Here is a 12686-nt window from a genome sequence, read left to right on the forward strand (position 1 = left end):
GTTGATCTGAAATGTCAGAGCCAATGTCTCCCTCACTTTAGCCAGGGAGAGACAGCCATTGTTCTCTGTTCTTCCACCCTCTCCCATCACAAGAATCCTGCTGCCACCCAACTGTGCCCAGAAAATGAAGGTTATCATGGAAGAGCCCGGGGCCGATCTGAGGAATGAGATGTGCTGCTGTCGATTGAGGAAGATTGAGAGACCAGATAATTGAGGGCCTTAGAACAAGACTCTGCAGACGGCTGGGATTGCCTCACAGCGTGGACCGTATTAAAATCCTATCCTCCATTGCTTCCTGGCTGCCTGCACTGCCTGCTTCAAGTGCTATTTTATAAGCAGTGTTTTCAGAGAGTTAACAAACCTGGAGGGGCCCAGAAAAAGAAAGGGCCTTTGCTGAATAGCTTTTCACTTACCAGAGGAAATGAGAGATGGTTTTCCTTGTAACCCAGTTTCCAAAGCCTATTATTACAGAGTATTGGGAAGATTTGCCTCCTGCCAGGCTGGGGTGGAGGACTTGTCTGCTGGAAAGGGGAACTTAGGATAGACCAGAAGGTTGCTGAGGATAGGAAAGGCATCAAAGTAATGACCACTATCTCCCCCTTAGTGACACAGGAAGTCTCTCACATACTCCAAATTCTGCACTGGTTTTCTTTCCTAAAAGTATGACCTGGGAAGGGACACACTGTATGACCGACAGCCCGAGCTTCGTGTGCTACGCACTTACTTAGCTGACCTATGATTTCCCATACTGTAAGAGGAAGGGTAGGACCCTCCTTCAGAAGGCTGCTACAAGTGGGATTTAGACAGTAGTGTGTAATCTTTAGGAGAGTGAATTTGCCAACATTACTGAGTGAGTTCTGGGTGAAGTAGAAGCTGGGTGTGGGGGGCACTACTAGCATCTCAAGTGAGATGTTCTGTTAGTAAGAGCAGGACTCTTGACTGTGGAGCTGGATGCCCTTCCTCAGGGTGCCCTGGAGCTGGAACAGAGATTTGGAGTTTCCTTTTCCTTCCCAATACTGCATCTTGAGTCCCTGAACAATGTCTCTATAAGAGATATGGGCAGTAGGAACAACCTGATTTTTTTAGACCATTTGTTTATAAAATAAGATTGTTCAAGAGAAAAGTATTATGGGATCTCTGGAAACCCCACAGTGAAATTAGGCTCATGGGGTGGGATTAGGTTCATGGGAGGGGTAACTGTTGCATATGAATCAAATATAAAGGGTTATCTCTAGAGACAGTAGCACTACTGTTTAGAGGGTCAGGGGCTGGTGGTGGGGTCATAAGCTAGTGGTGGCTGAGTGAGCAGTTGTGGGCATTAAAATAATAGAACATAGTAGAGCTGAGGAGATAGCTGGGTCAGGTTAATGCTTGCCCCACAAATGTGAGCATCTAAGTTTGATCCCTCCATTCAGCATGAAAACAGCCAGGCATCCTGACACATACTTGTAATTGCAGCAATGGGGAAGCAGAGACAGATAGAGCCTCAGAACTTACTAGGAAGCCAGATTCATTAACTTAGGGAGCATTGGGTCAGTGAGAGATTCAGTCTCAGAAACAAAACAAAACAAATGAACAACAACAACAACAAAAAAAAAAAAAAAAAAAAAAAAAAAAAACCACAAAAACACCACCAAAAAAAAAAAAAAACCCCAGAAGAAAAACCCAAACAAAAAATAAGGTTGACATTTCCCCAAGAAACTCACTCAATACTGACTTCTAGCCTCCACATACACCTGCACAAAGATGTACACTCACAAAAACATGTGCTCTTGAGTGTTAATAATAATGATAAACCAATATGAAGTTATAATAACTATTATTAAATCATTAAATTTGTATTGGTTATTAGGTTCATTATCAGAACATCGATCAGCTTCTCAAGTCTCAGAAACTTGAGAGGCTCCAAGATGGCAGAAATCACAGTGACACATGGAAAGTAACCTGTTGTGTAAGACTTACAGAGGCTGTTAGGGAACATTGTTCCTGCCTCTTGTCCTCTGCAGACCCATGAGGGGATTCCTCAGGAAGAAAGCACCCTTGATACCAGCTGATCATCACTGCATTCTTTCCACACAACCTCTTGGACTCAATCAATTCTCTCAACTGCAAACGGGAGATAGGTTATTGTTGACAGCCTCCCTTTTGTAGTGATAAAGAAACTCTGGCTAAGAGGTAAAAGGTATACTTTCCTCTCTCACTCATACAAGTTGGGAAGTGAGTGACAAACTCTTGTAGAGTAAGAGGACTCAAAAAAGAAGCCACCTCGGCCCATGAGAGGGACTGGGAGTCATCTCTTTATCTGCAATAGAAATCTTTCTAGACACAGTTTGAACAAGTAGAAGGTCAGGAAGTTCCTAGTAATAGGTAAATTGTGTGACAGTGCTGACAGGCAGTCATAGGGAGAATGGCATGGGGTGGCCCTGTAAAGATCCAGTGAGATAAAAAAACACATCTTAAAGTGCAGGCTGGTGTTTTCATTCAAAGCAGAGAGTTTTCCAGAACCACTCAGTGGCTTTAGTTTGATCAGTGTTATTTAGGTGAGTTGGGTATAGTCTGAGTCTATGTCAAGCTGATCCCGGGTCTCCATCTGAACGGATTTGAAATTGAAAAAAAAAAAATGGGTAGACAGCAACGGGCTTCAACAAGTCAAACCATACCTGGGACTCTTCCCAAGTTGAGAGGATTCTATTCATTTTTTAGGTCTGATTTTAGATGGATAGGTTTGTAAGGTGGAAAATTCTTCTCCAGGTTGGAAGAGGTGGTATACATTCTGATAAAATGAAAGAATATATATGTTTATATGGACAGCTATGCCAGACTTCCTGTTAAGAATGGAGGCTGTTTCTTAGGAAGGGGAATGCATGTTTGAAATAGTCCGTGAAAGGGTGGCCATTTGGCATTGTTTGGACTATTCCATATCAAATAACCTCACTTTCGTGCTCCATTCCAAACAAACACTCCCTTTCAAAAGAGACTTTTAAGAGCACAGGTACAAGACTGCCTAGGGCGTATGTATATGAAAAAGTGCTCTTTGAAGGCAGGTGAAAATTTTCTTTGTACTCTGGGTGGAGAGAGAATAAAGGGGAAAAAGAGGCAGTGAACATGGTGGGAAGAAATAAAAAGACAATATGTACAGGACAAGGCTACTCAGACTCTTAGAATATTTACAAAGCTTATGAAAGCATTGGTCCAAATGGTACTGTCAGGACTGAATTTCTGCTGGGGCTGGTGGGGGTGGGGTTGGTTAATAGACCTGAGTTGTGTGCATCAGCAAGAGAGGCAGGAAGTCCAGAAGGTTGTCAGCTGTCAAAGTCTACCAAGATAATGAGGAAGATTCTGGACTCCCAACTGACCTTTTTGAGAGATGCTTATAAGGACTCTAAGATTTCAGGCATGAAGGCAAGCAGGAAAAGGTATGTGATCATGGAACCAAACACTTCTTAGCAAAGACACCAATTTACCTATTTGGATGACGGATGCCTGTGCCTACCATGAAGGGTTCAGCCCTGGTTTACCAGGACTCACATTGAGCAGATGTACTCAATAACACAGAGTAAAGATCATGTTCCGGTGACCAGAGGTCAAAGGGTACCTCCTGGTGCTACTGCCTTTAACACACCAACCTCCTTTAGGGTTATAAAGACTTAGGGAGAGAGGATCCCAAGAAAGTCTAGGCCAGGTATGTCAGCACAAGCCTGTGATTTTAACTACTCAGAAAATGGAGGCAGGAGGATTCAAGGCTAGCCTGGGTGATGTCAAGGCCAGCCTAGATAACTGTCTCAAAATAGAAATTTAAAAGAGTGGCTAATGATAACACCTAGTGGTAGGGTAGCTGCCTGATACCCATGGACCCTGGGCTGTTTGATCTTCAGCATCAGTAGGGTGTGGGCATTTTAAGCAAATTTCACAATGAGCTGAAGATCTTTAGGAGGCCAAGGGCACTAACAGGGTGCCAAAGGACAGTCTCTCCATTCACAAACAGATGAGAAGAAGGGAAGGCTGGAAATGATGTTGAAGTAAATTTCTTCTCTGTATTTTGTCTGACTGCTACCTAGATGCCAATGGGCGTATCATTATGTAGGCAAACTTTAAATATGCTTAAGAACAGAAGATTAAGCAGAGCCCTCTCCTGGCAGTTTCAGAAAAATTTCAATCTTTAATGAAGCAGCACTGACTAAAATAGCCCACAATCCTGTGACCACACCAAGCACTCAGATTTGGCAGAGCTGATGCACAGCAATAGGAGGTTTTCATTACTGGCTGGAAGGAAAGATCTTTGCTGAGTCTGTGCTTGCACGCAGCAAGATAGTAAATATGTTAGGTTTGTGAAAACTATGATTTTAGTAGTGAGTTCCCAGCTCCACTAATGAATGGGTAGGGATGGTCTTTATTTTCTTTTTAATCAACATTGGGGGCTGGACCAATAGGTGTACTTTTCTGTCCCTTACTCTAGGACATGATCGTTACTCCTAAGGCATGCCAGGTTGTTAGCAAGGTCTGTAAAACTCTGACTGCACCAGAGCTCCAGTAAATGCTGGCACTGCTGTTCTCGACTGTCTCTAACTCCTACCTCAAAGTAGTCCCTCGTAGTAAGTTATGTGTACTCTTGTCCCATGAGGGCCACCCATCCTTCCTGCCACACAGACATATGGAAAAATATTTGTCATAATCTTTCCTTTAACAACCTGTCCCTGAGATGTGACTTCTAAAATTCCCCAGATCAGATTCTTATTGCTTTCAGTCCATGGGAGAGCCAGGTTGCATTTGGACTCTATCATCCAGAAAATGGTCCACGGATGGAGAAAAGGAACTACAAAACAGGAGACCTTACTTCATGACATGTATTCCCCTTTTCTCTGTCTCTCATCTATCTCTCTCTATATCTATCTCCTGATAATATTAACTTTATGTTGGCCATCAACCTGGCATGAAGCACTTTGCTTCTGTATCTGTGAGGTTTTGAGTCCTTTATCTGTACCATGTGGCTATGTCATATCAGACTCTCTTATAAATGGTCAGAAGCAGGAATCTCCACATTTCCACCTCCACCATCAGTCTCGTCTTGGCAGCCAGAATGATCTCCATCTAATCATTTGACCATATCCATTGCCTGACTAAAGGGGCATTCATTGTTCTTAAGATAATACTTAAGAGACATTATTTAATTTTACCTGTTACAGAGTTCCTTGCATTCAGTATGGTACCTGCCTTCAGATAAATATGGAAGGAATATTCCTGGGTAAATAAATGAATGAAGAATGGCAGCTTTGACAGAGTAAACAGCATAAGCAGGGGCAAGGGAGCCTAAGACAACACCTGGAAGAATGAATTATTCAAGACAGTTTCACTTCGGGATGCTGACTACAAATGATTCAAAGGCTCAAAATACCACAGTTGAAAAACCATGGCTCCGACTTACCTTTTCCTCCTAATTACCAAGGACTTTAGACCATTTGCTCACCATGAAGCTCTTTAGATGGATGGAGCTGTCTGGGCAAGGTAGAGAAAGCTTTCTTGGATGGGATTAGCTGTGTCACAGACAGACAAATGGACATGTGTACAGGGAGAAGGGTCATCAATTTGCTAAAAATAACACTTCAAACCAGTTTGTCACAGAGGCTCTGCAAGAAAACTGATCGATAGCAGGCATGCCAGCCATGTGATGTTGACGTCCTCCAAGATCAGTGTGAGGAACATCACCTTGGAGACCAAGCTAGTTCCCAACCAGCAGAGGAAGTGACTAAGGGGACTGTTACTCTACAACTGAATAAGGACCTGAAGCGCTCATGAGCTGATTAAATAAACATGCCAGGAAATTTCCAATAAAGAAAATTCGCATCTGTTTTATTTGAATAAGAGAAAACAGGGTTTTGAGAACAATCTATTGTGACAATGTGTTCCAAAAAATGTTCAAGGGATTGGAGAGATGGCTTGGTAGGTAAAGTGCTTGCTGTGAGAGCAGGAGAACCTGACCCCCACCCTAAAACGTAAGTAAAAAGTGGGACGCATTAGCAGACACCTGCATCCCCAGAACTGAGAGGTGGGTAGAGGAGGAGTCTTGGAACTTGCTTACTAGGCAGTCTAGCCAAACTGATGAGCTTCAGGGTCAGTGGGAGATGGTGTCTCAAAAGAACATACATGCATGTGTGGAGTGCATGCTGTGGAAAGAATGTCATGAACCTCTTCTAGAAGGAATGAGATAAGAGTTCTCCAGCAAGTCGTTTCATCCATCCTCTGGCAAACATGCTCAAGGTAAGTGAAGAAACAGGTGTAATGAGGAGGTCAGAAGAAGGACCAAGTCATACAGTGAGACAGGTTTTATTATTCCCATCATAACACTGAGGAAGCCAAAGCTCATAAGCTAAACATCTGTCTAGCATCGCAATGAATACACAGTAGAATTCCGATGACAACACCGTCCTGCTGTGGTGTTTCTGCTATGGTATTCTATAGATATGATGTGCACACTTCTGAGAAGTTAACAATGTCAGAGATCAGGCCTACAGGCTTCCTGGGTCATGTGACATTCAACACCTTGCTACTGACTAGCCGAATGGTCATGGGAATTGTTGAGATAGCAATGCTAGTCTTTCCCATGACTCTTAAGAACTTTTTATGTCTCCACCCATGCCTACTGTCATTACGGTGCATTTATTTGCACATATGTATCATAGTCGATAGAAATCTCTGTCTTTACCCTGGAGTTCTAAGTCTACACCCATCACATCCAGCCCTGTGTGCCTGGCTTTATTCACTTGCATTTTAAAGATCAATTTAAGAGAGGCTTTGGTCTGACCCAGAATCTCTAGCTCTAGAAAACACTTTCTAGGCAGTGTTTCTTTCTGTACAATGCATCATTTATAAAATCCCCTCTCACTTGTGAAAAGGCAATGCCATTTCTCATTTGCTAAGGGTCTTCGGCAAGATGAAAAATTTTCCGTGAGGGTCAATAGCAGAAATGAAAGAGTAAACAGAAACAGAAAGCAGAAGCCCAGGGACCTTTCCACTGTCTGCATCATCTGGACTGCTATGGTTTGTAGAACCTCCTGCCTTTGCTTATTGTGAGTGCCAGTGTAGTTATTCAGGAAGACACAGGGGACTTGGGTTGAAATGCAAACCACTGAGTCTTGACATCTGCATAGAGAAGAAAGTAGGAACCTGAAGAAAACATGCAAATGTAACAGGGAACAGAAATCCCAGTGGGACCGGCTGGTTTCCTAGCAATCAATGACCAATGTCCCTTTGGAGCTCTTCCCAGAAGTACAAAACATTTTAAAAATAGCTGCATGCCTTGGTTCAGTTATTGACATTGGTCTACCCAAGGCTGTGCGTGTAAATATTCCTCTCGTGAGATCTTAAAATATCAGGTGGGCTCTGGAGAGTCAGATCTTGGGAATTGCTCACTCACCAACTCACCATCTTCTCTTTGTTTGTTGTTGTTTGGTTGGGTTGTTTTGATTTTTTATTGTTTGTCTGAGAGTTTATCTATAGATTACTGCCACTCTCAACTTTCACCACAGAAGTGTCTTTCTTCATAAGATGGCAATCTGCACAGAGTCTTGTGACAGGTCATAATATGGAGAAAATGGAGCTGTGTCCTCAGCCTCCAAAGGGACATCTCTGTCACACTTCTCCAAAGATGTCACCCTGGAGGAAGGAATAGAAAGGTTATAAAAGCCCAGTGTTGTGGAGGATTGCTGAGTGCCACAAAATGGTGTTTTCTGGTTTCTCTGGTCCCCCCCCCCCCCGCCTCCTCAGGGTAATGCTTCAATTCACAGGAGACAGACAGTGGACATTATCACTCTGAAGGCAGTAAGAATCATCCTCCAAAACTTCCTTCAGCGTTTCTTTTAAGAAATGTTCTCTAATCTACTTGGACCAAATACCCTTTCCATTCTCTCCTGCACTCCTAGATCTGATTTGTTCTTATTCTTTTATGGGAGTGACGTTACAGTTAACATGCGAGAAGAAAAGCGACATCTCCTCAGCTTGTGTCCTGAGTCAGAACTTAATGTACCTGTCTACTGCAACTGGTCCAGGAGCCTGAGGATGTAGACAGGCTTCTCCCTCATTCTGGTGGGAAAAACAAAATCAAAGTCTACAGAAGTAGCTTCTCAGTGTGGAAGCTTGGGTCTGGACCTGCAGCCTCCGCTCCCAGCCACAGAACCTATGAGGGGCCACATTAGTTACCTTTCTGTTGCTGTGATAAAAAAAAAAGCGATTTGGGGAAGAAAGTGTATTTTGACTTATGGTTCCAGATAAGAGACCATCATAGGGAGGCATGGCAGCAGGAACAGGAAGCTGAGAGATTACATCTCAACCATGTGCATGAAGCAGAAAGAACAAAAAGTAGGAAGAGAGCTATATAATCTCAGAGTCTTCCCTAGCAACATACTCACTCCAGCAAGACCGGTACTACCCAACCAGCCTCATGAGATGGGGAACAACCCTCCAAATATCCAAGCCTAAGGAGAATATTTCTCATCCAAACCACCACAGAAAACAAACTAGAAACATCTAAGAGACACTCTCCCAGCCCTACCACTTGGGATATGGAGAAGCCGAGGACGCGGGGTATGACAGAAGAAAGGCCCTAGTTTACATCATCTTTGTTTGCTTTCCATCACTGTGGTAGAGACTGAACAAAGGAAAGTAAAGGGTTTCCTGTGTATATACTGCCCAATCACAATCCACCATTGAGGGGAAACCAGGGCAGCAACTCAAGCAGGGTAGGAACTTGAGGGCAGGAGCTGATGCAGTGGCCTCATGGGAAGGGCTGCTTGCTGGATTGCTCCTCATGGTAATTTGTTTAACCTGCTTTCTCATAGCACCTTGGACCAAGAGTGTCTAGGGGATGCACTGCCCCCAGTGTGCTGGGCTCTTATCTATCAATTAGCAATCAAGAAAATGCCCTACAGACTTCCCTATAGTCAACCCAATGGAGGCATTTTCTCAAGTGAAGTTCCTCTTCCCACTTGACTCTAATTATTTAGGATGCCTATATATGTTTTTTATATTTAATGAGAAGCTGATTTAGGCCTCTATACCCCACCTGCCTCTTTGGCAGCTTATATGAGGACCTTCCCACGATCTCTGCTGGTTAACAAGGAGCTGGTGTTAGGAAAAGCTGTGTTGATTGGTAACACAGGGACTCGCTGATTGGGTAGAAACTGGGTAGAGTAAAGGATGTGGGCAGGGCATGGGACTCAGGCTCCTGATCTCTGGACCACTGTCTTAGTTCTGATGCTCTGAACAAAGCAGGAGCCCAGAGCTTTGTTCTGTTGTCAGTGTTCGGAGAGCCAGGTCTCATAAGTGACAGCTGACATGGAGCCCTAACTCTGGTACTGTAATTTCCTTTAAGAGATTAGCAGATAAAGTATCAGTTGGAGATATGAGCCTAATGCTGGAACCTCTAGATCCCTGCAGAAGGTTATGACTTACCTGGGGGAAGGCTGCTGCCAGCCTCTCTCTGAAGAAGCCAAAACTAGCGCATGTGCCTCTTTGCCACATTGAGTCGAGCCGAACCTGATAAAAGGCGCACTGCCCTGAGACATGCAGGTAGCTGCCTCATCTCTGACTGTCTTTTTTTCCTCTCATTTTAAAGGCTGCACTTCTGCCTCCAAGTCAGCTATCCAATTAAGCAAGATTTCTGAAGAAAGCTTTAGAATTGAAAGACAAATGTCCAAGTTAGGGGAAGCTGGCTGCTGCAGCTGCTCCTGGATAGAGATTTAAGGGTACAGAGTCTCAATCCTAGAGATTAGAAAAAAAAAAAAAAAAAAAAAAAAAAAAAAGCATAACACGGGCCCAAGTCAGTTCATGGCAAGACAAAGTATAAAACTCTGCCTTTGCCCCCCCCTGAGTTAATTAACATTATTGTGTGGTGTCTTCTGGCAAATAGAAATTTCTAAGAGCTGCTAAAGACATTAATGTCCATGGAGATGGTGTCCAAAGGCAATGACTGTCATTTTCACTTTGAGAAGCAATCAAGCTAACCTGAGCCTGAGACTTTATCCTGACTGTGTGCTGGAACCTCTCTCTCTCTCTAGAAAAATACTAATATCCAGAGCCAGAATGTGCCTTGGGCTGTGAACCTGTTTCACTCTTGTTTTGTTTGTGTGTTGAGGAAGTGACAGCAGAGACCCAAACTCCCATTGCTCAGGAGCAGCTTGAGATTTTTGAGAGGCTCTAGTATCTAATCAATCGCTGAGCTGAGATTTGGAAACAGAAATTTTCCCCACACACTTTATCTGATCCTCTTGCACTGTGTCTTTCTTTGTGTCTCGATCTGTGGTGTTTTCAGAAATGGTCCCTGGGATGCAATGGACACTCTGGGTGGGTCTGTTCTTCCAGCACTGCATGTCCTTATTTTTTCTCTCTGAGCAAACTTAAAACTGTATGATAACATACTCCTAGAAGCCCAGCACTAAAGACAGACCTTCCTCCCTCATATCTCAGGATCTTGTGCCTTCATCTGCCACCAGACCTGCCACCTGTTGACAGGAGGATTGTCCGAAAGGAGGGCCTTAGTGTGGAGTCTGTGAGGGCTTTGTCCCACCTAGGATAAACACATAGAAGAAGGAGACAACTGGCTGCTTTTTTAAATTTTGGGATTCTTTGGGTTGTCATATGTATAGTGTGGGCTTAGCAGCCCTGGATATAGATGATTCTTTTGTCTCTGTTAGGATTAGATTGTAAAATGTCTCTCAAGGGCTCCTATGCTGGAATACTTGTTTCCAGCTGGTGTCACTGTTTTAGGGTGCTGTGAGACCTTTAGGAGATGGTGCCTAGTAAGTTACCCAGAACACCTCTGAGAGTCAGAATTCATCTCTGGTCTGGTCTAAGTCTCCCTGCTTCTCAATCCTCCAATAAGTAAGCAAGCCACAAATTCCTGCTGCCACAGACTAAGCTGCCATGAGGGGCCATATACCCTCAAACAGAGAGCTAAAGTAAACCCCTCCTCCCTTAAGTTACCTCTGCCAGACACCTGGTCATAGCAATTCTAAAGGTTCATTAACATAGCCTCCCTTAAAGGAACCACCCTGTCCAGAATCCATGCTGGGAACTCCTTTCTTATCAGCCAGCTGCTGACTGAACCAGACAGAAACACAGTCCCCCCCAGAAAGAAACATCTGTGCTGCCAGCTGTTTGTAAAGCACGGCCATTCTTGACAGGTGAAAGATGAATCAGCCAAAACACAACTTTCCCTGTGAGAAATATGAACCGAGGATGCAGAGCAGTTATGAGCAGCCACGTGAGGAGCAGGCATAAACAGGCCTGCAATGGGATGCACCAGGCACATCATGCTGGCCCCGAGCCTACTTCACAGCTCAGAAGAAAGGAAGATTTGTGAACTTCCCAGAGCCACCCTAAAACTTTCAGCCCTTAGCTCAGGGACCTCTGTCCCCAGGATCCCATTCGTCACGCCAATAGGAGATGAATTCTTGCAGATACCACTGCTTCTTCACTGGACCAGACCCTTGTGATCTGCCTGCTCCTGCTCTCGTTGCCCTCCTCTAACTGACCCACCTCCTATTCCCTCACATGCCACCTTCTGTCGTTTCTCTCTACCGTGCTTTACACTATACCTTCTGCCTCGGCTGCCCTAGATCTTTATCAATTCTGTGAGTTCACATCCACATCCCAGCAGGAACCCCAACTGCTCCACTGTTCTTTGAGGCAAGTTTGCTTATTCTTTCTCTGGTGTCTCTCCTTTGTGCATTGATTTTAAAATTAGACTTGTGTCTGCTACACTTATGCCTACAATATTACTAGGGAAATCATTCAGGATAAGGATGAAATGCTTGTGGTGGGATGGTGGCAGTGGTGACTAACTCAGTGTCATCTAGGAAGGTGTCTCTAGGCAGAGATATGAACGTGCTGTAGAGTGGCCTTGTAAACGTCTGGAGAAGAGCATGTCTAGCAGAGGAAAAGGTGAAGTCAGAGCCCCATGGTGGGAGCAAGGGTGATGGAGAAGAAAGGACATGTGGCAGGTGCAGTGATGTAGCCCAGAGGAAGGTCAGACAATGGCTATAGCAATGTCAGGGGCTAAGACAAGATGGGGTCCAATGGGCTTGGTGAGCCACTGCAGAGAACTTGGGTTTGCTTTGTGCAGGATGGAAGCATCTTAAAAAGATCTAGCTGGCTGTCGTATGTTGGAAGACAAGAGTGCAAACATTCTAGTGAGAGCAGTCTCTGCTGAGGGATGGGGAGTGGCAGAGCTGGGCATTTCTAGTGCAAGTAGCACTGTTGATAGACGTGCTGTGAGAAGGAAGAGGAGGAGGAGGAGTAAGATTGGGGGAAAGGAGAAGTGCAGACTTGGATGCTGAGTAATTTGGCAAATGGAAGCACCACTTACTAAGACAGAGAGAAGTAGAGAAGTGAGTATCCTTCTGGATAGCTAAGTTTGGGCTTAGCTATGTGAGCCACACAGCGACTCTGCCACAGGTCAGTCTCCTTGAGAGGAGGAGCCAATGCATTTGTTCACCTGTCTCCTTTCTACTTACCAAGAGACCATACATACAGGCTGCTTAGCCTACCAGTGATTAATGATTTGAGTCTATTATTTCTGGACAATGAAAATAAAACCCGGACATCTCTTCTTTGGTGACTTACTTGGTTCTCACCAAGCCATTCTGTTTTCGTTTTTGGTGACTCTTAGAGTGGTTGTAGACATTGCGCTTTAG

General features: G+C 44.2%; 1 protein-coding gene across 1 annotated transcript in view; it reads right to left on the bottom strand.

Annotated features, from left to right (window-relative positions):
- ASIC2 (acid sensing ion channel subunit 2) overlaps positions 1–12686 on the bottom strand; it is a gene marked incomplete at its 5' end in the record, with an annotated part of 1010761 nt that overhangs the window by 498421 nt on the left and 499654 nt on the right. The gene's annotated exons all lie outside the window — the stretch shown is intronic.

This window comes from Micromys minutus (genome assembly GCF_963924665.1).
Source record: "Micromys minutus genome assembly, chromosome: 10".
NCBI lineage: Eukaryota > Metazoa > Chordata > Mammalia > Rodentia > Muridae > Micromys > Micromys minutus.